At 51.2% G+C, this 27,180-nt stretch overlaps 6 pseudogenes; 1 reads left to right on the forward strand and 5 right to left on the reverse strand.

Annotated features, from left to right (window-relative positions):
- On the reverse strand, positions 816-1,024 carry 2509a1 (class I gene fragment 2509; annotated as a pseudogene).
- Positions 2,243-2,394, reverse strand: Rcrg1-ps7 (Riken clone 5830469G19 related pseudogene 7; annotated as a pseudogene).
- Positions 2,889-8,288, forward strand: LOC147998436 (alpha/beta hydrolase domain-containing protein 17C pseudogene; annotated as a pseudogene).
- Positions 4,340-4,626, reverse strand: Rcrg2-ps6 (Riken clone 2210412D01 related pseudogene 6; annotated as a pseudogene).
- On the reverse strand, positions 4,829-5,242 carry Rcrg1-ps6 (Riken clone 5830469G19 related pseudogene 6; annotated as a pseudogene).
- Rcrg2-ps5 (Riken clone 2210412D01 related pseudogene 5) lies at positions 7,241-26,440 on the reverse strand (annotated as a pseudogene).

A 27,180-nucleotide genomic window follows, 5' to 3' on the forward strand; every position in this document is an offset into this window, starting at 1 on the left:
ACATGCTCACACAGTGAATGTAATACAATTTAAAACGCCAGTTTGGGATCTTTTTTTTTTTCTTTTTCTTTTTCTTTTTTTCCCCCGGAGCTAGGGACCAAACCCAGGGCCTTGTGCTTGCTAGACAAGCACTCTACCACTGAGCTAAATGCCCAACCCCACCAGTTTGGGATCTTATTATAGGAAGGGAAATAAACTAGGAAAGAGGAAAGAGATGAAGAAATAAGATTTCCTGGTAGGTCTCTTCTCAATTCCAGACTAAGGAAAGTGTTGGGGGGGGGGGGTGAAATAACAGTGCTCTGTCAAGATACACAGGGTTCTGAGCAAAGTCTGATATTGGGGTCTGAGATGGAGTAGCCCTAGCAGGCTCTACCCCAACTCCCTAGTTTCACATTCCCCGGCAACCTGTGTGAGGTCCTTCTCCCCTGACACTGATGACAAATTGGCAGTTATCACCCCAATTGGATAGTCAGATCCTGAAAAAACAACCAGCGTCCCCGAGGGCATTTGGTTAAAAAGTCCCACACAGATCCGCAGGAATCAAACCTGCCCTAAATCTCTAGATCTGCCTGACGCAGTTGCTCAAGTAGCCAAGAACAGACCCAGACAAGCCCGGGTTGAGTGCAGGGTAGTGAGGGAAATGGCTTTGCAGGACAGTGCCCGGGTCGGCATCAGGGATGCCGGTCCCTGTGTTTCCCACCAGACAATCTGCCCCTTTGCTTACGGCTTCCTGAGCCCAGTACCCTGCTCCCCTCCGAAGCACCGCCCTGCGGTCCCTAGAGGATGTGGTGGTCTGGCCACGTGACATCCCCAGGCTTACACTCATTGTGATATTTCCTCACAGCCACGTGCCAACCCGCCTGGGAAGCCCAGTGCGCACACTTAGAAGGCTACTAGCAGACTCCAAGGAAGGAGCTGTGCATCGTGGGTAGACCTGGAGGCACCAGAGTGCTGGAATCCTGAGACACAGAGGACCAAGAGTGAGGAGCAGACTTTCTGAGTGAACCAGAGGACCCTGCTCATCTTACCAGCCCTTTATATTTATTCAGTGACACACATTTTGGACTTGCATGTGGTTTCCACCTCAACACCCACAACTACCACAGCATCTCAGTCCCTAGTTTTTTTTTTTTTTGTTTTGTTTTGTTTTTTTTTTTTTTTTGGTTCTTTTTTTTTTTTTCCGGAGCTGGGGACCGAACCCAGGGCCTTGCGCTTCCTAGGCAAGTCAGTCCCTAGTTTTATCACTCAGCTGTGTCCCGTCCTCTTTTCTTCCAATTGTGTAAGTTCACATTTTAAAGATTTATTTATTTATTATATATAAGTACACTGTAGCTATCTTCAGATACACCAGAAGAGGGCATCAGATCTCTTTACAGATGGTTGTGAGCCACCATGTGGTTGCTGGGAATTGAACTCAGGACCTCTGGAAGAGCAGTCGGGGCTCTTAACTACTGAGCCATCTCTCCAGCCCTGAGTTCACATTTTAAAAGCTTCATTCCATGGACCTGCCCTTCTCTAGTATTTCCAGGAACACTTGGGGCTCTGAAGACTCCTCCTCAACTGCTGCTGCTGCAGCTGTTCCTGCTGCCTCCAAGCATCCATGGGTCTCTCAGGCTCCTCAGAGCTGCTCCTCAGACTGAAGGCAGGTTATAGATGTAGTAGATGTTGGGGTGGACCGTCTTGAAGCCCTGGATCTGGGCTCTGATGACAGCTGAACTGGTCAGCCCACAGTCGGTTGGCAGGTTTTCCTCTTCCTCTTTTAAATTGTCAAAGAGATGGTGGCTTCTTTTACAAAACTTCCACGTGCTTGTTCCTTATACAGAGGTCTGCAGTAGACAAATCGCTAGTAACAGTTACCTTAGCACAAACAGCACTCTGGTACATGGCCCAGCCTGTTGTACAACTGCATTAAACTTATGTTAACTCTATCTTTAATCTCATATTGATTTGTATTAATCTTGATGTAAATGTTTTCTTGTTAACCGTCTCTTAATAATTCCCCGCCCCCCCCCCGTTGTACAATTATTGCTCCCTGACTTAGTTTCTGTATCTTTACCATCTATTAGGTTTTCTTGTGGCCCCCTGGATAGACACACTTCTGAGGAATAGGAACTACTTGTTCTTCTACATAGTCTGTTTTGTCACCTAGAAAGAGTTATACTGTTCCTCAGCTCCTGAGTGGGGATCTCTGAAAGAAAGCCAAACACATAAATAATAAAAAGCAATACAGAGAGAATCACTTGCTAATCCAGCAATAGCGACTCCAAACTGAAGCATTCGCTGAATGCCTATGATGATGTTAGATTAGTCACTTTTTTCTTCGTGACAAATTCAAAAACAGAAGTAACCTGTGGCGCTTCTTTATCGATATTTATGACCATTTCTTAGGCACTTTCCCTAGGGAGCTGGGGACTGGGCATTGCTAGCAGGCAGAGAGGGAGGGAAGACGCCTCTCCACAGTCACGTGGGCGACAGCAAACACTCCACCCCAGCCTGAGCTCCCAGAGCAGGCGTGAAAGCCCACCCCGCGCCAGCGGAAGCGAGGTCTGGGCGGCAGCGCGGGATCCGCCACAGCGCATGCGGGTCCGCAGGGCGAGAGGGGACGAGCCCGAGATGGGACCAGCGCGGAATGGATGGCTGCGCGGGACGGACGGCAGGGCGGGACCGGACGAACCGCGTGACCGGCCACAGCGCATGCGGGTCGGCAGAGCGGGACAGGACTAGAGCTGGATGGATGGCTGCACGGGACCAATGGTCCGGCCGCAGCGCGGCGCAAGTGGCTGTCTAAGAGTCTGGCTTGTGCTTCTGTGGCGACCAGAGTCCACTTGCTTCTGCCTCCCCGACCGCCACTGCGTCCCCCTCGCATCGCTGCCACTGCCACAAGCGCGATGCTCATTGTAACCTGACTGAACCTTGCCAAGTGCGCACTGCTTCCAGAGGGACAACATTTCCACCCTGGCACATAGCAAATGCAGCCGCGTGCCAGGTTGTTAATTATTACATGCAACACGTCCACACAAAATAAATCTTAAAAAACAAAAATATATATTTAAAAATAACAAGAAGGGGGTCCTGGGCGGCCTCTAATACTCATTACTAAGACATTGACAAAATGCCTGCGAATACATCTTGAGGTCAACTTACGCACTGAACAGACCCTTCACCACCATTGCACACTGTCCTCTGCACGCCCCTGTCCCTTTCCTTGTCTCCCTTAGATGTGGAAGACAAGCTAAGAGGGCTACCTACCCAGCACAGCCAAAGGCCTGCAGCTCCCAACACTCCTGTACCAACCACAATGGCTGCAGTCTCCCAAAGCCTAGGACTGGAAGAGGACTAAAGAATTCTCAGCCTGCAGGAAGAAATATCTTAAGGGCAGAAGGAAAAATCAAGTTAGGAAAGCATCCCTTGCTTCACGGAGAAGGAAGTTCTTAAAGCCAAGGCAGAGTCCAGGGAAGGAAGGAGCAGGTGTCTGCCTTACCAGAGGGACAGTGGAGGTCACCGTGATCACGCAGTATCATATCCATTGCATAGACCTCTCCACAAGAACTTTCATACAGCACTTTGAAATTGAAAACTAAACAAATGGCTTTTTAAAAAAATATTTGTTATGTATACAGTGTTGTGCCTGCATGTCTGCCTGCGGGCCAGAAGAGGGCACCAGATCCCATTACAGATGGTTGTGAGCCACCATGTGGTTACTGGAAATTGAACTCAGGACCTCTGGAAGAGCAGTCAGTGCTCTTAACCTCTGAGCCATCTCTCCAGCCCAACAGATGGCTTTTAAAATAGACAAGGAGGTACGTGGTACCCTGAATGATTGGCCTTAGAGGATCACCCACGTTACTTAGGGTGCCCAAGGTATAGGAAGGGAGGGTCCTGCAATGCAGTTCAGATCTCAGGACAAGAAAAGACATGGGTATAAGAGCTGAGCCCTGCTACTAAGGGTGATTGAAGAAAAGAAATACTGGTCTCCACTAGGAAAAATTCACTTGAGAACTTAACTGGATGGGACTTTGACCTGTCTCCTCCCCAAACTCTCTTGTCCTGGCTTTCCCACCAATATAGACCCCAGGTCTGCTTACCAAGAAGATGCTCTGTTCCATGGTGAACACTAGATCTTCTACCCTGCTCTACCATCTCTTGAACACAGGTTCCGCCCAGGACTGTTGCTGCTGGGTGCTTCTCTGTGCCACACGCTCAAGTTCAAAGTAGCTGGGACTTCAAAGTAGGGGCACCTCCATGAGAAGGAGGAGCTGCAGTTTGACACGCCCGACCCCGGCCTGAGGCGGCTTCTGAGACTCCTGGGCGAGCCTCGGTTCTCCGCCCTCTCCCTCTGTGCTCCCGGCACTTCCCCCCCTCCCCAGCCCGCGGCCCTCCCATTGCCTGAGCCGGGCCCCAGAATGAACCGCTTCTTCCTGGGCGAGCTGTGCTGACTCTTCTGCTGCCCTTCTTGCCCGAGCCCGCACTGCCACACGACTGCCAATGTGGCCTTGCTGCCGCCCGAACCCACCTACACAGTTCTGGCTCCCGAGGAGCGTGCGCCTGCGGCCGCGGCGGCCCCCGCGTCCGCCTCCGCGGCCCAGCCCTCTCCGGCCGAGGAGGGGGCAGGCCCCAGTGTGTGCAGATCTGTGGCACCAGACTCAGCTTTCTTCCTCATTTCCACTGATTGCATCATCAGATATAAAGTCCGTACCAACTACTCTTCATCTCGAACCCCACTTCAGCCTACTCACACACCTATACTTTTAACACTTGGAAAACTAAGACAGGGGCATCAGAGTTCAATGTCAGCCTGTTCTGTAGATTTTGAGACCATAACTGAACTACAAGAACCTATTTGGAATTTCTAAAAGTACAATTAAAGAAATGAAACCAAAGAAGTACTTCTGCAACCCTGGTAGACAAGGTACATTATCCTATCATCCTCTCTGAAACTAAAAATGTCAAGATCAGAAAACAAAACCCTGATACTGTGAGTTCTTCTGTAGTCTTAGTCTCCTCTTGCGAACTAACAAGGTTGAACTTCTCTCATGTCCTGTCTGAAACTGCTCAGTAACACAGAGCTGGGAAAGAAGTAAAGACCATAGACAAATCCAGTAATACCGACTCCAAACTGAAGCAGTCTCTGAATGTCTATGACGATGGTAGATTGGTCACAGTATACTTCGAGACAAATCCGAGGACAGAAGTGAACTGTGGCACTTTTTTATGGATATTTATGACGATTTCTTAGGTGCTTTCTCTGGGGAGCTGGGGTCTGGGCAATGACAGCAAGCAGTAGCATGAGTGAGAAGCACCCCTCTCCACAGACAGTCCAGGCTGCTGCCAGAACTCCACGCCAGCCTGAGCTAAGAGCCCTCCGTCCCGGGACCCCGGCCAGGCGAGCGCGGGGGTCGGGGGCGCGCGAGGCGGACCCTGGCCCCCCCATCGAGCGCGGGCACGCGGAGCGCGCCCCGCCCCCGCCAGGCGAGCGCGGGCAGGCCCAGTCCGGGCTAGGCGAGCACAGGGGCGCAGGGCACTCGTGGCGGGCCCGGTCCCGGCCAGGCAAGCGCGGGAATCGGGCCCCGCCCCGGCCGGGTTAGCGCGGGGATCGGGCCCCGCCCCGGCCCGGCGAGCGCGGGGTGCGAGGGCACTCGGGGCGGACCCGGTCCCTGCCAGGCGAGCGCGGGGAGCGCGGGGCTCGCGGGGCGGAAGGTCGAGACCGGTCGCGAGCAGGGCGGAAAGGCCTGGCGAGACCAGCAGCGGCGTGAGCTGGGCCCAGACCCGGGCCAAGGGCCTGGCCGGTGTGGGGTCCCCGGGGTACGGGGAGGATCGTGGCTCAGGCTGAGCATTTCTTTCTCTGGCTTGCTGCTACTCCAGGGACCAGAATTAAGGTTTGCTTGCGCTTCTGTTGCTGCCACCGCGTCCCCCTCCCATCGCTGCCCCTGCTGCCACTAGGGCAGGCATTGCAACCTGACTGCGCCTTGCTCCGTGCGCTGTCCCTTGCTGCTCTTACAGCCTCTTCCAGAAGGACAACAGTTACAGCCTGGCATCGCAAATGCCGCCTCGCACCTGTTTGTTAATTATCACATGCAACACGTTCACATGAAATAAATCTTAAAAAACAAAAATATATATTTGAATATAACAAGAAGCAGGGCCTCCGCGGCATCCCTTACTCTTGTAAGGACTCATTTCTAAGACAGCGACAAAATGCCTGAGAATTCATCTTGAGGTCAACTTTTCCACCCCACCTAGCCTTCACCACCATTACGCACTGTGCTCAGCACGCCCCTCTCCCTTTCCTTTTCTCCCTTAGATGTAGAAGAAAACGTAAGAGGGCTACCTACCCAGCACAGCCAAAGACCTGCAGCTCCCAACACTCCTGTGCCAACCAAAATGGCTGCAGTCTCCCAAAGCCTAGGACTGGAAGAGGACCAAAGAATTCTCAGCCTGAAGGGAGAAATATCCTAAGGGCAGAAAGAAAAATCAAGAGTTAGGACAGCATCCCTTGCTTTGCAGAGAAGTTCTTAAAACCAAGGCAGAGTACAGGGAGGAAAGGAGCAGGTGTCTGCCTTACTAGAGGGACAGTGGAGGCCACCGTGATCACTCAATATCATATCCATTGCATAGACCTCCCCACAAGGACTTTTACACAGCACTTTGCAATTGAAAACTGAAGACCCAGTTTTTAAAATAGACAGGAGGTATGTGGTACCCTGCATGATTGACCTCAGAGGACCACCCACGTTACTATGGGTGTCCATGGTGTCTTCTGTATAGGAAGTGAGGGTCCTGCAAGGAGCCTCAGGTCTCCAGGACAAAAACGGCAGGGGTATGAGAGCTGAGCCCTGCAATGAAGGGCGATTGCAGAAAAGAAATGCTGGCCTCCACTAGAAAAAATTCACTTGAGATCTTGGCTGCGTGGGACTTTGATCTGTCTCCTCGCCAAACTCTCTTGTCGTGGCTTTCCCACCAATATAGCCCCCAGGTCTGCTTACCATGAAGAAGATGCTCTGCTCCATGGTGAACACTAGATCTTCCAACCTGCTCTAGACCAGCTCTTGAAAACGGGTTCCGTCCACGACCTTGGCTGTTCTGTGCTTCTCTGTGTGGCGCCTGAGTTAAGTAGCCTCAAGGCGGGGCGGCAGTTTGTCCCGCCCCCTTCTGCAGAACACTGCTGCTTCTGGGATTCCCCCAGCAAGTCTTCAATTCCCAGCCCTTTCCCTCTGTGCTCACTGCCCTTTCTGTCGGTCGGTTGCCAGAGCCTTGTCTTAGGATGGACGCCTTCTTCCTGGGTGAGCTGTGACCGCACTTCTGCTGCCCTCCTTGTCCGAGCCGCCCTCTCGCCGCCCGAACCGATCTACACAGTTCTGGCTCCCGAGAAGCGTGCGCCCGCGCCCGCTGAGACACCCGCGTCTTCCCAGCGGCCTAGCCTGCTCCGGCCGAGGAGGGTGCGGGCCCCCGTGTGCGATCTGCACCTGAGCAGTACTCGCAGCGCGAACTGGACGAACTGGACGCATTAGAGATCTTCTTCTCGCGCATGTCCCCTGACAACCGTGTGGGCTGCAAGTTCCTGCGCTGGGCGCTCTCCAGACGCCGCTCTTCTCACACCGCAACGCAGTGGACTTGGCCCAGACCTGTAGCTTCTACATCCGCATGGGCTCGCGAATCAACTGCAACATCTTCTCTTACGACTATTCGGCCTATGGGGTGAACTCCAGGCAAGCCCTCTAAAAAGAATCTCTAAGCTGAAATCAACGCTGCATGCCAGGCGCTGTGCACCCGGTATGGCCTGAGTCCTGAGAATATTATCCTCTATGGACAGAGCATTGGCACCCTCCCCACTCTGGACCTGGCCTCGCGGTATGAGTGTGCAGCCATCATCCTCCATTCCCCTCTGATGTCTGGATTGCGTGTTGCTTTTCCGGATGCCAGGAAAACATACTGCTTTGATGTTTCCTCCAGCACGGCAAGATATCTAAAGTCACCTCTCCTGTGTTGATCATTCATGGTACAGTCATCGATTTCTCCCAATGCTTGGTGATATGTGAGCGCTGTCCCCGTGCTGTTGAGCCCCTGTGGGTTGAGGGGGCTGGGCACAATGATTTAGAGCTCTAAGTACAGTACCTACAACGACTAAAACAGTTCATATCTCCGGAGCTTCCCAATTCCTGAAGAGGGCGGCCAATCTTACCTCATTACTGTGAAGCCAGGATCCTTGTTTGCACACGCTTTGACTGGATTTAACAGTGATCCCTAATAACCACAGAGAAGGGCACAGCCTTTGGGTGTTCTCTTAAAGAGCTAACAGTGTGTCATTTGTACCTAATCTCCACCTTCCACTAGGCTGAGCCGCTGTATTCTCAGCTGCAAGACCTTGCAGGAGTGGGAACCGGAGCTGACCTTGAGGACTGTTTCCCAGGGCTGTAGACTACAGTGTGATCAAGTCTGTCTCCCTCACTGTCACCTCTGATTCCCCCAACCCCCGGTGCAGGATCACCATCTCACCTACGTGACCTGAGGCGCTTTAAGCCCTGGTGCCAAGGGTGAGATTCCTTTGTGAAACTATGCTAGTGTAACCGGCAAACTGTGAGAAATCCTCCACTCACTCCTGTTAACCCACCAGTCTTCTACCACACATGAAAAATGGTTTCCTGGAACTATAACTAACAGCTTCATCAACTGTTACCATTAATACAACTGGAATATTCTTAAACAGCAGGAAACTGGGGTTTTTTTTTTTAGTGTAAATTTATTTCTACCCAAGAGATTTATTATTTTATTTGTCTCATCTACTAGAGCCTGGCCAGCTGTCCTTCTGTAAAAGTCCTCCTTGTCGGCTTTCTTAAAGCCCTGTACACATTTGCAAGTACATTGTGCACAGATTTCTTTTGTCAGGCTATCACAACAGACTGCAGATTCCTTGTTTGTACCGTAAATGATTGAACACCTTTTGTTAATATGTTTTTATTCCTATGTTTTTGCTATTAAAATTTTTATGACATTTCCAAGGCAAAAATTCCAAGTTTCTGCTTTGAAGAATTTAGGTAACTAAATTACCCAAAGCTGATCTCTTTTTTTTTTAAAGATTTATTTTATTTATTATATATTTAAGTACACTATAGCTGTCTTCAGATACACCAGAAGAGGGCATCGGATCTCCTTACAGATGGTTGTGAGCCACCATGTGGTTGCTGGGAATTGAACTCATGACCTCTGGAAGAGCAGTCGGGTGCTCTTAACTGCTGAGCCATCTCTCCAGCCCCCAAAGCTGATCTCTTAGTTGAGGAGGTATTCGGGGTTTGACACTGAGCTGTGCCAGGTGAACATCAGAAAGGAGATGGTGAAATCACTACACTGCTTGTATTGGTTTCCGGGTTACGTTTGGGGTCCTTTGGTCTTATTTTAGATTTCTTTTTTCAAATTTAAAAGCCTTAAATGTACTGTAAGCGTCACATCCTTGTACAACAGGATTGTGTCGGTTACCAGTTAGTGTGCTGTTGCCTGGATGTGGCACGGCAGTTGGTAATGGAATAAAGGAAGCATGGATAAGAAAAGAGAAAGAAGGGCTTGGGGATTTAGCTCAATGGTAGAGCGCTTGCCTAAGAAGCGCAAGGCCCTGGGTTCGGTCCCCAGCTCCAAAAAAGAAAAAGAGAAAGAAAGAAAGGAAGGAAGGAAGAAAAAAGAAAGGAAGGAAGGGAGGAAGGAAGGAAGGAAGGAAGGAAGGAAAGAAGAAAACAGATCCCAGGATCCCGAGAGCATCTCTGGGAACTTGGTAAATACCTGGGAGAAAGGGAATCACCTGGAGAGAGAGAACTGAGGAAATCAGGATGCTAACTTGTGTCCTTATGAGAGGAAGGCAGGAGGTCAAAAGATAGAAAGTAGAGAGTGGGAGAGTCAGACTAGGACAGGAACCAAAGGTATGGAGATGACTCACCCACTCTCCTACAGGTCACTCTGCTCCCCTCCACTCTGCTCCACTCAACTCTGCTCCACTCAACTCTAGTGCCCAACAGTGGGCCCGCTCCACTCTCCTGCCCTTCACTCTTCTCTTCCCCACTCTGCTCCCCTCCACTCTACTGCCCTCCACTCTGCCCCCTCCACTCTGTTCCTAGCCACTCTGCTTCCCTCCTCTCTGTGTCCTACTCTCTGACCTCCAGTCTTTCTCTTCGTGTCCCTTCTACTTCTTCTTATTGTCCAACTCCTCCCCTCCCACACAAACAGAACTGCCAGCACATTCAGGTGTCTTAAGAATTTATTCGCTATTCAGGACAAGGAGTAGAGGACAATGACCATGTCTATAATAAAAAGGAGGGTTCCCTAGCCAGGCATCTTGGCACACACACATTTAATCCTGGCACTTAGGATGCACAGGCAGGTGCCTCTGAATGTGAAGCCAACCTGATCCACACAGGGCATCCAGGAGAGCCAGGGAGAAAAACCCTGTTTTGAGAACCACTGCACCCTCACTCCTCAAAAGGAAACTTTCCTGCATCTGATTTCCCAGTATATGAAGGCCATGTGATCTACCCATGGCCCATGGACTGACACTGAGGCCCATGATCCCTGAGGATGCTTGTCCCACCACTGCTTGGTCACCCCTGACAGAGTTTTGCCTTCAGCCCAGCAGTCATCTGCAGCCTCTGATGGTTTTGTCCACAGCTGCTGGGGAATCTGTGGGGATCATTTAGTCTCTGTGTTCATCGGGAGGGCTGCTATGTCCTCGGATTGGATCCTCTTCTTGCAGACTCAGTAGTTCCAGCTCTCGGGATGATCCTGGTTTCCAATTCTTCCCTGAAAATCAGGTAGAAATTTCAATATTGTAAAACATGAACTTTTCCTGCAGAAGGATAGTATAAGATAGAATGATTTGTCCCATCCACAAGTGCAGCTTGTGCTTATATCAAGTGAGTTTTCAGTCCTTTGGTTGAACATTTTGGGGGTTGAGTAATTATTGACATAAATCTGACTGGTAAATTGGAAGCCTCTAGAGTTTTGAATTTGCTGGGTTTCTACTGATTGGTGACAGCGACCCACAGGGGGCACAAGGGTGGGAACATAAAAGCCATTCAGAGGCAGACAAATGGAACCGAAAAAAAAAAATGGTTTGCAAATCCAATGAAGAGGGGAGACTGCATACTGGAGTGGAGCCAGCATTGGTCTGCATTGTGCTTTTAAATTTTTTACCTTAATTTTTCATCAGATATTTTACATATCTACATCTCAAATGTTAACCCATTTTCCACCCCTATTCCCCTCCCTCTCCTCCTGCTTCTATGAAGGTGCTCCAACTCCCACCCATCCACTCCCACATCAACACCCTGGAATTTTTCTTCACAGGAACAAGGACTTCTCCTCCTAATGATGACAGGCAGTGCCATCCTTTGCTACATAGGAGTCTTGGGCCATGGGACCCTCTATGTGTGCTTTTGCATTGGTGGTTTAGTCCCTGGGAGCTCTGGTGGGGGTGGGGTCTGTTTGGTTGATGTTGTTCTTCCTATGGGGTTGCAAAAACCTTCAGCTCCTTCAATCCTTTCTCTGACTCCTCCATTGACTCAGTACAATGGTTGGCTTCAGGCATCCTCCTCTGTGTCAGTAAGGCTCTGGCAGAGCCTCTCAGGAGACATGCACATCAGGCTCCTGTCAGCAAGCACGTTTTGGCATCAGCAATAGTGACTGGGTTTGGTGGCTGCATAAGGGATGGATTCCCAGGAGCTGCAGACTCTGGGTGACCTTACCTTCAATCCCTGCTCCACTCTTTGTCCCTCTATTTCCTCCCATGAGTATTTTGTCCTCCTTCTAAGAAGGACTGAAGCATCCACATTTTAGTCTTCCTTCTTCTTAGATGACCTTAATTTTTAATCCAGTTCTTAGTATCTGTGTGACCTGGGACAAGCTACTGAACAAAGTGCCTCATAGACCTCTTCATCCCACAGTGAACTCCAGGGTCACAGCACCACACCCCTAGTGCCTAGCACACAGAACCATCTGATAACCACTGCCAACCGAATGCCAGCCAGGACATCCTCCAGCTCGGTGGCTGTGAGAACTAAGTGGATAGTTTAAAAACACCTGTAGGACCATGGCATTTACTACTATCTACTCCAGCCTCCCAGGGAAGGACAATACTGCTTCTCCAGAAGAGCCTGCTAATTTCAGAAAAAAGGGGTCCTCTGAGAATATAGAGAATTAGATGTGGCCCCCCTAACCACCATATGTGTGTGTGTGTGTGTGTGTTTGTAAATTCCCTAGCTTCAAGTCTTACATTGAATTTCATTATAATTCTATACCCATTATCACAAAGAACCACCTCCTGTTTAACTTTCCTTATTCCCAACATTTTTTGGTAATAGGAGCACGAGGAATTCAAGGAGTCCTTCTTTACATGAGGCAGTGCTCTACCACTGAGCTTTATCTGGAAACCCCTTTGACTATTGTGAGATTAAGGTGTCACAAAGTTCCACAATCTGCCCTTGGCATCTTCCATGCTCTGACCTCTGACCCCCAAGTAGCTGAGGTCACAGACTGTGGCACCAGGGTCAGCTTCCTTCCTCAGATCTACTGACCTTCTATGTTGGGTCATCAGATATAAAGTCTGTACCAACTACTCTTCATCTCGAACCCCACTTCAGCCTACTCACACACCTACACTTTTAACACTTGGAAGACTAAGACAGGGGCATCAGAGTTCAATGTCAGCCTGTTCTGTAGATTTTGAGACCATAACTGAACTACAAGAACCTATTTGGAATTTCTAAAAGTACAATTAAAGAAATGAAACCAAAGAGGTACTTCAGCAACCCTCGTAGAAAAGGTACATTATCCTATCATCCGCTCTGAAACTAAAAATGTCAAGATAGTAAACAAAACCCTGATAATGTGAGATCTTCTGTAGTCTTAGTCTCCTCTTGCGAACTAACAAGGCTGAACTTCTCTCATGTCCTGTCTGAAACTGCTCAGTAACACAGAGCCGGGGAAAGAAGTAAAGACCATAGACTAATCCAGCAATAGCGCCTCCAAACTGAAGCAGTCTCTGAATGTCTATGATGATGGTAGATTGGTCACAGTATACTTCGAGACAAATTCGAGGACAGAAGTGAACTGTGGCACTTTTTTATCGATATTTATGATGATTTCTTAGGTGCATTCTCTGGGGAGCTGGGGTCTGGGCAATGACAGCAGGCAGTGGTGGGAGCGAGAAGCGCCTCTCTCCAGAAAGTCCTGGTTGCTGCCAGAACTCCACGCCAGACTGAGCTAGGAACCAGGGCCTGACAGCCGGCCAGGCGACAGCTTCAGCGCAGAAAGAGCAGCAGCTCAAGACCATCAGCGGGGCGGGGGCCGGGCCGGGAATGGGGCGATCGCCGGGCCGGGCTCCAGCCTGGAGCGGCGCGGTCACCGGGCCTGACCCCGGCCTGCAGCGGGGCGGTCGCCAGGGTCGGGCCCCGACTGGGAGCGGGGCGGGCGCACGCCGGGCGCGGGGAGGGTGCGGGGCGGTCGCCGGGCTGGGCCCTGGCCGGGAGCGGGACGGGCTCACGGCCGGTCGCCGGCCAGGTTACGGCCAGTCCCTGGGCCAGTCCCCGGGCCCGTCCCCGGGCTGGTCCACGCCTGGGAGCGGGGAGGTCGCCGAGCCGGGCCCCGGCCCGGAGCGGGGCGGTCGCCGGGCCGGTCGCCGGTCGGGAGCAGGGCGGGGGCAGGGCGGTGCGCCGGCGGGGCTCAAGTCTGGCGCACGGCCAAGCGCGGGCAGGTGCTGGCCGGGCCCGGGGCTGGGCCCCTCCGGGAGCGGGGCGGTAGCCAGGCCGGGCGGTCGCCGGGCCGGGTGTGGGCAGGGAGAGGGGCCACCATTACACACTGTCCACAGCACACCCCTCTCCCTTTCCTTTTCTCCCTTAGATGTTGAAGAAAATGTAAGAGGGCTACCTACCCAGAACAGCCAAAGGCCTGCAGCTCCCAACACTCCTGTGACAACCACAATGGCTGCATTCTCCCAAAGCGTAGGACTGGAAGAGGACCAAAGAATTCTCAGCCTGAAGGGAGAAATATCCTAAGGGCAGAAAGAAAAATCGTTAGGACAGCATCCCTTGCTTCACAGAGAAGTTCTTAAAACCAAGGCAGAGTACAGGGAATGAAGGAGCAGGTGTCTGCTTTACCAGAGGGACAGTGGAGGCCACCATGATCACTCAGTATCATATCCATTGCATAGACCTCCCGACACGAACTTTCACACAGCACTTTGCAATTGAAAACTAAAGACCAGGTTTGTAAAATAGACAGGAGGTATGAGGGACCCTGCATGATTAACCTTAGAGGACCACCCACGTTGCTATGGGTGTCCATGGTGTCTACTATATAGGAAGTGAGGGTCCCGCAAGGAGATTCAGATCGCTAGACAAGAAAAGGCAAGGGTATGAGAGCTGAGCCCTGCAATGAAGGGTGATCGCTTAAAAGAAAAGCTGACCTCCACTAGGAAACATTCTCTTGAGAACTTGGCTGGATGGGATTTTGAGCCGTCTTCTCCCCAAACTCTCTTGTCCTGGCTTCCTCACGAATATAGACCCCAGGTCTGCTTACCAAGAAGAAGATGCTCTGCTCCATGGTGAACTCTAGATCTTCTAAGGTGCTCTAGACCAGCTCTTGAAAACAGGTTCAGTCCACCACCTTCGCTGCCACATGCTTTTCTGTGAGGCGCCCGGGTTAAGTAGCCTCACCTCGCCTGGAAGGCGGGGCGGCAGTTTGACTCAATACTCCGTTAGGGGGATCCTGGGACTCCAGAGCCCGCCTCCGGTTCTCCCACCTCTCCCTCTGCGCTCCCTGCCCTTCTCTCGGGCTGGGGCTCGGGCTGTCCCTTCTTCGCCTGAGCAGGGCCCCAGAATGAATGGTTTCTTCCTGGGCAAGCTGTGCTGGCTCTTCTGCTGCCCTTCTTGTCCCAGCCCACACTGTCACACTGCTGCCAATGTGGCCTTGTTGCCGCCCGAACCCACCTACACAATTCTGGCTCCGGAGGAGCATGTGCCCGCGCACGCTGCGGACTCCGCGTCCGCCCTGACGGCGCACCCCGCCCGGGCCAAAAAGGTCTGGCCCCCGTGTGTGCAGCCTGCACCTGAGCGATCGCGACAACTGGCAGTACTCGCAGCGCGAACTGGACGCAGTAGAGGTCTTCGTCTAGCTCATGGCCCCTGACAACCGGCTGGGCGGCATGTTTCTGCGCTGGGTGCCCTCCCGCCCCTACACGCTGCTCTTCTCACACCGCAACGCCACGGACTTGGGCCAGTTGTGTAGCTTCTACATCCCCATGGGCTCGCGCATCAACAGCAACTTCTTCTCTTACGACTATTCCGCCTGTGTTGTGAACTCCAGGCAAGCCCTCTGAAGAGATTCTCTACACCGAAGATCGACGCTGCATGGCAGGTGCTGTTCACTCGGTATGGCCTGAGTCCTGAGAACATTATCCTCTATGGACAGAGCATTGGCACCCCCATTAGAATATGTGACTGGGTGTGGGACAATCACAGTGACTGCTGAAAAATGAGCACAGAAATATTCAAGAGCTCATTGGTTGGTCAGCAGGTTTCCCACAAAGCTCTTTAACCTCTTCTGCTTCTTCCTTTAACTTTGTGGTTTGTGATTCTAAGATAGAAAGTGGTCGAGGCTCAGGAGCTACTGCAAACTTTCCCTTACCCACTGAGTTGTGTGTGCTAGGGGTAGATTTCCTGGTGCTGAGTTGGGCAGGCATGCCACATTCTCCAGGGCATGACAATTTAGGTGGACAAGAATGACCCTCACCTCCAATCCTAAGAACTCCCATAACCCTAGATCACCTTACAATGGCTTCAACAACAGTCATTTTTACTGTGATTGACTAATTACACCTTATGGTAAAGGCAGTGCCCTTGGGAAACATAGATCTTGGTCTCCGGTGACTGAATGACAACTCCTACAGCTCTAGAGGAAAACATATATGGAGCTTGGAAGATAAGTTTAGTGGCTTAGATTAGAAAGCACTTGTCACCAATGCTATCCCTGAGACCAACACAGTGAAAGGAGAGAACCAGGTTCTGCAAGTTTCCCTTGGACCTTTTCATCTGTGCTGCAGTGAAAAGACGGCTGGGAACACATGCAAAGGGACAGACAGACAGACTGACTGACTGACTGACAGACACCCACACACACTCACACAAATGCACACGTGCATGCATGTACGCACACATGCCCATGCACATACAGTAATGTAATAAAATTTAAACGCCAGGGTTTAGGGTCGTATTATAGGAAGGGAAAGAAGAAGAGAAAGGAGGAAGGAGATGAAGAAATAAGATTTTCCTGTAGGTCTCTTCTCAATTCCAGAAAAGGAGGGTGTGGGGAAAGGGTGACATGCCAGTGCTCTGTCCAGCATCACAGGGTCTGGACAAGTCTGCTGTTGAGGTCTGGGATGGGGTAGCCATAGCAGGCTCTTCCACACCTCCCTAGTCTCATGCCCCACCCCCACCCTCGGTGAAGTCCTTCTGCACTGGCACTGAAGACAAGTTATCACCCCCATTGGATGGTGAGATCCTGGAGATCCTGAAAAAACAGCCAGTGTCCTTGCAGCTGGCATTGGTCATAAAGTCTGCACAGAACCTCAGGAATCAAACCTGCCCTGCATCTCTCGATCTTAATAACTGGCCTCTGCCCTGTCCCCTAACCAGAATAGCGCAAGTGAGTGCAAGGTGAGGAGGAAAATGACCTCTTCAGAGGAGAGAAGGAGTTGGCACTTGAGAAGCCATAACCTGCATTTCAGACCAGACCATCCAACCCTTTCCACCAGTATTCACGGTACGGAGCAGTACGGTCCTTCTAGCCTGTGCATTCTCTCAGGATCCCAGGAGAGGGGCGGGGCCTCACCCCTTACAATCCACAAGATCACACTGCACAGTCCTGTCCTGTCCTGGAGGAGATCTGGTTCTTGGAAGGCTACGTGGACCACACCCATTCTGTGCACTTCCACAGGGACACAGAGATTCAGAACTATGGGCTTCTTGGCTACAGCAGGAGGGCCTGGGTACTGGGAGCTGGAGATAAAGAGAGCCAAGGGTGCAGAGCAGACTTTCCTACTGGACCAGAAGACCCTGCTTGGCTCCTGAGAACAGCCCTTGGTAGTCAGCAGCTCAGCAGCAGGCAATGGCTGCTTCTGGCTCAGCATGGACCAGAGCATCTCAGTCAGTCCTCAGTTTCTTCTTTCGACCCTGGACACCCAGCTCCGTTCCTTCATCTTTCCTTCCAAGTTAGCGAGTTCACTTTGTAAAGGCGTCTTTCCCTGGACATTCCCTTCTCTGGTATTTCCAGAAAAACTCGGTCTCTGCAGACTTCCGTCCTGCCTTCACCTCAGGGGAGCCTCCAGGGGTGTCTTGGGCTCCTCGGAGCTGATCTGCAGGCTGAAGGTGGAGGTGACTTCGGTCACAGTCATGCTTCAGGACCTGTTCCTGGAGCTGCTTCTGCAGCCCTGGATAATCCACCTGATCTAGCAGCTCATAGATGGAGTAGATGTTGGGGTGGACCGGCTTGAGGTGCTGCATCTAAACCAGGCTGAGAGTGGAATTGGTCAGGAATGGCAGGTTGAGAGCATCCTGAACTACAAGAACCTAGTTGGAATTTCTAAAAGAACAACTAATGGTATGAAACTCAAGAAAGACTTTGGCAACCCCTGTAGAAAAGGAGCATTAACTATTCGTTCCCACCATCCGATCTGAAACTAAAAATGTCAGGATCAGAAAACAAAACCCTGGTAATGAGAGTTCTTCTGTAGTCTTAGTCTCCTCTTGTGCACTAACATGGCTGAGCTCTCTCCTGTCCTGTCTGAAACTGCTCAGTAACGCAGAGCTGGGAAAGTAAAGACCATAGACTAATCCAGCAATAGCGACTCCAAACTGAAGCATTCGCTGAATGCCTATGGTGATGCTAGATTAGTCACTTTATTCTTCGTGACAAATCCAAGGACAGAAGCAACCTGTGGCCCTTCTTTATCGATAATTACGACCATTTGTTAGGCGCTTTCCTCTGGGAGCTGGGAACTGGGCATTGCTAGCAGGCAGAGGGGGGATGGAAGTCTCGCCTCACTCCACAGTCACCTGGGCGGCAGCCAACACTCCACCCCAGCCTGCGCTCCAAGAGCAGGCGCGACAGCCCGCCCCGCGCCATCGGAAGCGCGGACTGGGCGACAGCGCGGGATCCACCACAGCGCAAGCGGGTCGGCAGGGCCAGCCCTGAGGAGCTCGGCCTGGGCGGCTGCGCGGGACCGACGGGAGGGCGGGACCGGCTGCACTGCATGACACAACGCAGCGGAGGCGGCTCGGCTGCGCGGGACGGGCCTCACCGCTGAACCCTCCGCATCGTTTGAGCGGCCGCAGCGCGGGACCGAGGGCAGGGCAGGCGGGTCCGCAGAGCCCGACAGCAGAAGAGCCTGATGGACCGCTGTAAGGGACCGGCCGCAGCCCGGGCCAGGAGGCAGCGCGAAGAAGGTGGCGCCTCCAGTCTAAGAGTCTGGCTTGCTGCTTCTGTGGGGACCAGAGTCCTGCTTCCTTCTGCCTCCCGGACCGCCACTGCGTCCCCCTCCCATCATTGCCCCTGCCACCAACGCGATGAGCATTGTAACCTGACTGAACCTTGCCAAGTGCGCGGTCTTTCCAGAGGGACAACAGTTCCAGCCTGGCACATCACAAATGCAGCCACGTGCCAGGTGGTTAACTGTTACATGTAACAAGTCCACGCAAAATAAATCTTTTAAAAAAAACCATATATATTTGAAAATAACAAGAAGGGGGACCTGGGCGGCCTATCTTACTCTAGTAAGGACTCATTACTAAGACAGTGACAAAATGCCTGAGAATTCATCTTGAGGTCAACTTATCCACTCAACAGACCCTTCACCACCATTACACACTGCCCTCAGCACGCCCCTGTCCCTTTCCTTGTCTCCCTTAGATGTGGAAGACAAGCTAAGAGGGCTCTCTAACCAGTACAGCCAGAGGGCCGCAGGTCCCAACACTCCGGTGCCAGCCACATGGCTGCAGTCTCCCAAAGCCTAGGACTGGAAGAGGACCAAAGAATTCTCAGCCTGAAGGGAGAAATATCCTAAGGGCAGAAAGAAAAAGAGTTAGGAAAGCGGGGGCTGGAGAGATGGCTCAGAGGTTAAGAGCACTGTCGGGTTGGGGATTTCGCTCAGTGGTAGAGCGCTTGCCTAGCAAGCGCAAGGCCCTGGGTTCGGTCCCCAGCTCCGAAAAAAAGAAAAAGAAAAAGAAAAAAAAAAGGGCACTGTCTGCTCTTCCAGAGGTCCTGAGTTCAATTTCCAACAACCACATGGTGGCTCACAACCATCTATAATCAGGTCTGGTGCCCTCTTGTGGCCTCCAGGCATACATGCAGGCAGAAAGCAAAATGATGTATACTAAATAAATAAATAAATAAATAAATAAATAAATAAATAAATAATTGAAAAAAGAGTTAGGAAAGCATCCCTTGCTTCACAGAGAAGAAAATTCTTAAAGCCAAGGCAGAGTACAGGGAAGGAAGGAAGGAGCAGGTGTCTGCCTTACCAGAGGGACAGTGGAGGTCACCCTGATCACTCAGTATCATGCCCATTGCATAGACCTCCCAACAAAGAGTTTCATGCAGCACTTTGCAATTGAAAACTAAAGCCTGCTTTTTAAAATAGACAGGAGGTATGTGGTACCCTGCCTGATTGGCCTCGGAGGACCACACACGTTACTAAGGGTGCCCATGGTGTCTTCTATATAGGAAGTGAGGGTCCGACAAGGAGGTTCAGATCTCCGGGAAAGAAAAGGCCAGGGTAATAGAGCTCAGCCCTTTAATTCAAGGGAGATTGCAGAAAAGAAATGCTGACCTCCACTAGGAAAAATTCACTTGAGAACTTGGCTTTGTGGGACTCTGACCTGTCTCCTCCCCAAACTGTCTTGTCCTGGCTTTCCCACCTGATATAGGCCCCAGGTCTGCTTACCAGGAAGAAGAGGGCTCTGGTTCATGGCCTGGTGACCAACCGATGAGCTCTTGAATATTTCCATGCACACTTTTCAGCAGTCACTGTGATTACCACTGAGCGAAATCCCCAACCCGACAGTGCTCTTAACCTCTGAGCCACTAGATTCTTCCAACCTGCTCTAGAAGAACTCTAGAGAACAGGTCCTGGGGATCCCTGCATATCACTTGTGCTGCACCAAGTGCTGTCTGTGACTGACTGTTTAGTGACTGATGTGACTCCAGAAGGCTTGATTTGTCACTCTCATTAGAACATGTGAGATGGTCACCAGGTCTCCCACAAAGCTATTTAATCTCTTCTGCTTCTTAGTCTAATTTGAGGTTTGTGGTTTTAAGATAGAAAGTGGTCAAGGCTCAGGAGCGTCTGCAAACTTTCCCTTGCTCAGGGGTTGAGTTAGGAGTGGGATTCTTGGTTCTGAGTTGGCCAGACATACCACCATTCTGAAGAGCATGACAATTTAGGTGGACAAGAATGACCCTCACTCCAATCATGAGAACTCACATAACCCTAGATCACCTTACAATGGCTTCAACCAACAGTCATTTTTACTGTGAATGTCTAATTAAACCTTATGGTAAAGGCAGGTGTCCTGGTAAACATAGATCTTGGTCTCCAGTGACTGAATGAAAACTCCTACAGCTCTAGAGGAAAACATATATGGAGCTGGAAGACAAGTTTAGTGGCTTAGATTAGAAAGCACTTGTCACCAATGCTACCCCTGAGACCAACACAGTGAAAGGAGAGAACCAGGTTCTGCAAGTTTCCCTGGGACCTAGTCATCTGTGCTGCAGTCAGAAGACAGCTGGGAAAACATGCAAAAAGAAAGACAGACAGACAGACAGACACGCACACACACTCACACACACACACTAATGCACATATGCATGCATGTACACACACAAGCCCATGCACTTACAGTAATGTAATAAAATTTAGGGCTGGGGATTTAGCTCAGTGGTAGAGCGTTTACCTAGGAAGTGCAAGGCCCTGGGTTCGGTCCCCAGCTCCGAAAAAAAGAACCAAAAAAAAAATTTAAACGCCAGAGTTTGGGGTCATATTATAGGAAGGGAAAGAAAAATTGGAAGGAAGAAGAAGAGGAAGAAATAAGATTTTCCTGTAGATCTCATCTCAATTCCAGAAAAGGAGGGTGTGGGGAGAGGGTGACCTGATAGTGCTCTGTCCAGCATCACAGGGTTCTGGAAATAGTCTGCTATTGTGATTTAGGATCTAGTAGTCCTTGCAGGCTATTCCACATCTACCTAGTTTCACACCCCACCCCCAAACTGTGTGAACTCCTTCTGCACTGGCACTTATGACCCCATATTATGGCATTATAATGGGGGTTGTTATCACCCCCATCGGTCAGTGAGAGCCTGAAAAGACAGCCATCATTGATGTTGGCATTGGTAATAAATTCTGCACAGATCCCCAGGATTCAAACCTACCCTGCATCTCAAGATCTGCCTAATGGATGACTGCACTGGCCCCTAACCAGAATGGTGCCTGTGAGTGTAAGGGGGTGGAGGGAGGGAAATGGCCTCTGCATAGAAGAGTGGGAGTGGCTACTGGGGAAGCGCTATAGAAAAGGTACATTATCCTATCATCCGCTCTGAAACTAAAAATGTCAGGATCAGAAAACAAAACCCTGATAATGTGAGATCTTCTGTAGTCTTAGTCTCCTCTTGCGAACTAACAAGGCTGAACTTCTCTCATGTCCTGTCTGAAACTGCTCAGTAACACAGAGCGGGGGAAAGAAGTAAAGACCATAGACTAATCCAGCAATAGCGACTCCAAACTGAAGCAGTCTCTGAATGTCTATGATGATGGTAGATTAGTCACAGTATACTTGGAGACAAACCCGAGGAGAGAAATGAACTGTGGCACTTTTTTATTGCTATTTATGACGATTTCTTAGGTGCTTACTCTGGGGAGCTGGGGTCTGGACAGGGAGTGAGAAGCTCCTCTCTGGACAGATAATCCTGGCTGCTGCCAAGACTCCACCCCAGCCTGAGCTGCGAGGCCACCGCGGGCGGCCAGGCGGGTGTGGGGGTGGGGGGAGGATGGGTGTCGGGCCCCACACAGCCCTGCCAGGCGAGCACGGGGGGGGGGGGAGCAAGGGGAGCGCGGGGGGGGAGTCGGGCCCCACCGGGTCGGTCCAGGCGAGCGCGCGGTCGTGGGGGGGGGCCCGCAGGGACCGGCCAGGAGAGCGCGGGGGGGGGGGGGTGGAGCGGGCCCAGACGGGCCGGTCCAGGCCTGCGCGGGTGGGGGAGCGCGAGGGTAGCAGTCCCGCCCAGCCGGGCCAGGCGAGCGCGGGGACGTGAGGGGGGCGTCTGGCCCCGCAGTGACCGGCCAGGCGAGCACGTGGGGGCGGGCCCCGCCCAGCCTCGCCAAGAGAGCTGGCGGGCCCCGCCCAGCCTCGCCAAGAGAGCTGGCGGGCCCCGCCCAGCCTCGCCAAGAGAGCTGGCGGGCCCCGCCCAGCCTCGCCAAGAGAGCTGGCGGGCCTGGGGGGCGGGGGCAGGCCCCGCCGGGGAGGCGCAGGCTAGCGCGGGCGGAAGGGGCGCGGGCCCCGCTTGGCAGGGCCAGGCGAGCGCGGGGCAGGGGGTCGGGCACCGCAGGGACCGGCCAGGATAGCCTGGGAGGGGGGGCCGGGCTGTGTGGGTGGAGCGGGCCTCGCCCGGCCCCTCCGGGCCAGCGCGGGTTGGGGAGCGCAGGAGAAGCGGGCGCCGCCAGGGACTGGCCAGGCGAGCTCCGGAGGGGGGGGGGCGCCCGGCCCGCCCGGCCTGGCAAGCGCGGGTCCGCAGGGTGAGTCCGGTTGCGAGCAGGCCGGTAAGGCAGGGCGAGGCCCGCAGCGGCCTGAGCTGGTTGGAGACTCCGGCCACGGGGCTGGGCGGGGGTGGGGGTGCCGGGGGTAGGGCGAGGAGCGTGGCGCAGGTGGAGCATCCCTTTAGACAGTCTGGCTTGCTGCTACTGCAAGGACCAGAATAAGGTTTGCTTCTGCCTCCGCGACCGCCACCGCGACCCCGTCCGGTCTCTGCCCCTGCTGCCACTAGGGCAGGCATTGCAACCTGACTGCGCCTTGCTCTCTGCACTGTCCCTTGCTGCTCCTGCAGCCTCTTCCAGAAGGACAACAGTTACAGCCTGACATCACAAATGCCACCTCGCACCTGTTTGTTTATTATTACATGCAACACGTTCACATGAAATAAATCTTAAATATACATATATATATATATATATTTGAATATAACAAGAAGCGGGGCCTCGTCGGCCTCTCTTACTCTGTAAGGACTCATTTCTAAGACAGTGACAAAATACCCGCGAATTCACCTTGAGGTCAACTTTTCCACCCCACCTAGCCTTCACCACCATTACACACTGTCCTCAGCACGCCCCTCTCCCTTTCCTTTTCTCCCTTAGATATGGAAGACAAGGTAAGAGGGCTACATACCCAGCGCAGACAAAGACCTGCAGCTCCCAACACTCCTGTGCCAACCACAATGGCTGCAGTCTCCCAAAGCCTAGGACTGGAAGAGGACCAAAGAATTCTCAGCCTGAAGGGAGAAATATCCTAAGGGCAGAAAGAAAAATCAAGAGTAGGACAGCATCCCTTGCTTTGCAGAGAAGTTCTTAAAACCAAGGCAGAGTACAGGGAAGGAAGGAAGGAGCAGGTGTCTGCTTTACCAGAGGGACAGTGGAGGCCACCATGATCACTCAGTATCATGTCCATTGCATAGACCTCCCCACAAGGACTTTCATACGGCACTTTGCAATTGAAAACTGAAGAGTTAAAATAGACATGAGGTATGAGGGACCCTTCATGATTGGCCTCAGAGGACCACCCACGTTACTATGGGTGTCCATGGTGTCTTCTGTATAGGAAGTGAGGGTCCTGCAAGGAGCCTCAGGTCTCCAGGACAAGAAAAGGCAAGGGTATGAGAGCTGAGACCTGCAATGAAGGGTGATTGCAGAAAAGAAATGCTGACCTCCACTAGGAAACTTTCACTTGAGAACTTAGCTGCGTGGGACTTTGATCTGTCTCCTCGCCAAACTCTCTTGTCATGGCTTTCCCACCTGATATAGACCCCAGGTCTGCTTACCATGAAGAAAAGGCTCTGCTCCATGGTGAAAACTAGATCTTCCAACCTGCTCTAGAACAGCTCTTGAAAACGGGTTCCGTCCACGGACCGTCACTGTTCTGTGCTTCTCTGCGTGGCGCCTGAGTTAAGTAGCCTCAAGGCCTGGTGGCAGTTTGTCCCGCCAACTTCAGCCTCACAGAGCCTCTTGGGGATTCCCCTTTGGAGTGCGCTCCATGCACTTCCTGTCAGTCGGTTGCCAGAGCCAAGGGTGAGATTCCTTTGTGAAGCTATGGTAGTGTAACCGGAAAAGGGTGAGAAATCCTCCATTCACTCCTGCTAACTCACCAGTCTTCTTCCACACATGAAAAATTATTTCCTGGAACCATCACTAACAGCTTCATCAACTGTTACCATTTAAATACAACTTTGATTTTTTTTTTTTTGCTTAGGAAATATAATTTATTGTACAATATTTACATTTATTGTATATAACAAGCATAACAACCTTTACAACCTCTTTTCTTCGAGGTTTTACTGTAGCACTTATAACACACCCCGGGGCAGCAAAAAATTCTGTACAGCACACACCCAACAGCCGGTTTTGTGATCTCTGCAGGGCGAGGGAGAAAGCTGAAAACAGATCAGAACAGTGTGGGAGGAAGTCCACGGCCAAGGAGCAGCCACCAAGAACTGGGGATCTTCCATGTCAAAGCAGAGGCGGTGGGGCTACTTGGTTTGGTTAACTGAAGCCATTCATTAAGATACTCCACAAGGCTGACTGCATCTGGGATATTGTCCCCTTCTGAAACAAATTTCAGCAGAACTGCCATTTGGATTTCTTCACAATAGCTTTCCTCATAGAGTGTTTTTGTGATTCCACCTCCGGGAATGCGAATGCAGAACTCAGAATCACTCGTCTCGGGGATGCACTGACTCTCTTCCATTTCTAGCCAGTTTAGGCTCTTTATTTTATTTTGAACACTCTTTTGCAAACACGGTGTAAGAGGAGTCCGGAAGGGAGTACGGCGGAGTTGTACATCGGTATGGTGATATGAATGGCTGCTGGAGATGACCCTGGCACAGCCACTAGTTCTCACCCAGGCCAAGAGTTTTGCACTGAATGACTTGGATTTATATTTAATGAAGATGGACCTGAGCTGAAGCACCACGAGCTTCGTTGACAGTAAGGGATACACTTCAGTATCTATACTGAGTTTTCTTCTTCAGTTGCATAGGGATTGTTCCCAACCATTGGCACCAGGCAGTCAGTATAGAAATACCCAATCTTAGACATGTTCAGTGTAGAAATAATCAGATCTGTTGCAAGCTGGCCAACATTTCCAACGGATACTGCTGGCATCAGGAGTGTAAAGTTCGTTTGGTCGGGGACAGACTCCTTGAAGGGAATGAACATGACTGCAGTGGGCATAAGAGAAGCTGGAGCACTGTCCCGGACAGCTCGGATACCTCCTTGGGATAGAAGGCAGAAGTCCACAACTTTGATATTCTTAAAGAACAGGAAACTGGGGTATATTTTTAAGTGTAAATTTATTTCTAGCCAAGAGTTTTAAATAAATCTTTTTGTTAATTTATTTATTTAATGTCTATGAGTACACTGTCGATCTCTTCAGACACACCAGAGGAGGGCATCAAGGGCATCGGATCTCATTACAGATGGTTGTGAGCCACCTGTGGTTGCTGGGATTTAAACTCAGGACCTCTGGAAGAGCAGTCAGTGCTCTTAACCACTGAGCCATCTCTCCAGCCTTAGCCAAGAGTTTTAATATTTTGATTTTCTTGTCTACTAGAGCCTGACCAGCTGTCCTTCTGTAAAGTCCTCCTTGTCGGCTTTCTTAAAGCCCTGTACACATTTGCAAGTACATTGTGCACAGATTTCTTTTGTCAGGCTATAACAACAGACTGCAGGTACCTTGTTTGTATTGTAAATGATTGAACACATTTTGTTAATATGTTTTTATTCCTATGTTTTGCTATTAAAATTTTTATGATGTTTCCAAGTAAAAATTCCAAGTTTCTGCTTTGAAGAATTTAGGTAACTAAATTACCCAAAGCTGATCTCTTAGCTGAGGAGGTATTCGGGGTTTGACCCTGAGCTGTGCCAGGTGAACATCAGAAAGGAGATGGTGAAATCACTACACTGCTTGTATTGGTTTCGGGGTTACATTTGGGGTCCTTTGGTCTTATTTTAGTTTTCCTTTTTCAAATTTAAAAGCCTTAAATGGACTGTAAGCGTCACATCCTTGTACAACTGGATTGTGTCGGTTACCAGTTAGTGTGCTGTTGCCTGGATGTGGCATGGCGGTTGGTAATGGAATAAAGGAAGCATGGATAAGAAAAGAGAAAGCAGGGGTTGGGGATTTAGCTCAGTGGTAGAGCACTTGCCTAAGAAGCGCAAGGCCCTGGGTTCGGTGCCCAGCTCCAAAAAAAAAAAAAAAAAAGAAAAGAAAGAAAGAAAGAAAGAAAAAGAAAAAAAAGAAAAGAGAAAGAAAGGAAGAAAAAAGAAAGAAGGGGAGGAAGAAAAAGAGAGGAAGTAAAAAGAAATTAAGGAAGGAAGGAAGGAAGGAAGGAAGGAAGGAAGGAAGGAAGAAACCAGATCCCAGGATCCTGAGAGCATCTCTGGGAACTTGGTAAATACCTGGGAGAAAGGGAATCACCTGGAGAGAGAGAACTGAGGAAATCAGGATGCTAACTTGTGTCCTTATGAGAGGAAGGCAGGAGGTCAAAAGATAGAAAGTGGAGAGTGGGAGTGTCAGACTAGGACAGGAACCAAAGGTATGGAGATGACTCACCCACTCTCCTACAGGTCACTCTGCTCCCCTCCACTCTGCCCCCCTCCACTCTGCTCCCCTCCACTCTGCTCCCCTCCACTCTGCTCCCCTCCACTCTGCTCCCCTCCACTCTACTGCCCTCCACTCTCCTGCCCTTCAATCTTCTCTTCCCCACTCTGCTCCCCTCCACTCTACTGCCCTCCACTCTGCCCCCTCCACTCTGTTCCTAGCCACTCTGCTTCCCTCCTTTCTGTGTCCTACTCTCTGACCTCCAGTCTTTTCTCTCTTTTTTTTTTAAAGATTT

The sequence above is a fragment of the Rattus norvegicus genome, chromosome 20 (assembly GCF_021556685.1).
Source record: "Rattus norvegicus strain SHRSP/BbbUtx chromosome 20, alternate assembly SHRSP_T2T, whole genome shotgun sequence".
Taxonomy (NCBI): Eukaryota; Metazoa; Chordata; class Mammalia; order Rodentia; family Muridae; genus Rattus; species Rattus norvegicus.